Source organism: Penaeus monodon, chromosome 15 (assembly GCF_015228065.2).
Source record: "Penaeus monodon isolate SGIC_2016 chromosome 15, NSTDA_Pmon_1, whole genome shotgun sequence".
Classification (NCBI taxonomy): domain Eukaryota; kingdom Metazoa; phylum Arthropoda; class Malacostraca; order Decapoda; family Penaeidae; genus Penaeus; species Penaeus monodon.
Genome location: NC_051400.1, coordinates 29,760,828 through 29,761,070, shown reverse-complemented (window position 1 = coordinate 29,761,070; position 243 = coordinate 29,760,828). Strand labels below are relative to the sequence as shown.

The 243-nt window shown below is 39.9% G+C and overlaps 1 protein-coding gene across 1 annotated transcript in view; it reads left to right on the top strand.

Moving 5' to 3' along the window:
- Positions 1 to 243, top strand: part of LOC119582316 (pro-resilin-like) — a 1,045-nt gene that overhangs the window by 434 nt on the left and 368 nt on the right. The window lies entirely within an intron of this gene.

The window sequence follows — 243 nt, the reverse complement described above, 5'->3', positions numbered from 1 at the left end:
CAGGTGAGCCGTTAGCTAAAAGTAATATTAGTCGGTCTCAGTGTTTCATTTGTTGTTCGATGCACTTCTCGTAGAGCATAGAACTCAGACATTATGTGATCTTCTGTATTCTAATGATTCATATACGTTGTGCAACGCAATCATGTACATAGGCTATACGCCGCACGCCTTTTTCCTCATCATGACTCGAGTAAAATCTCACTTTTAGTGTACACTGTGTGTGTGTATGGATATATGTGAGTG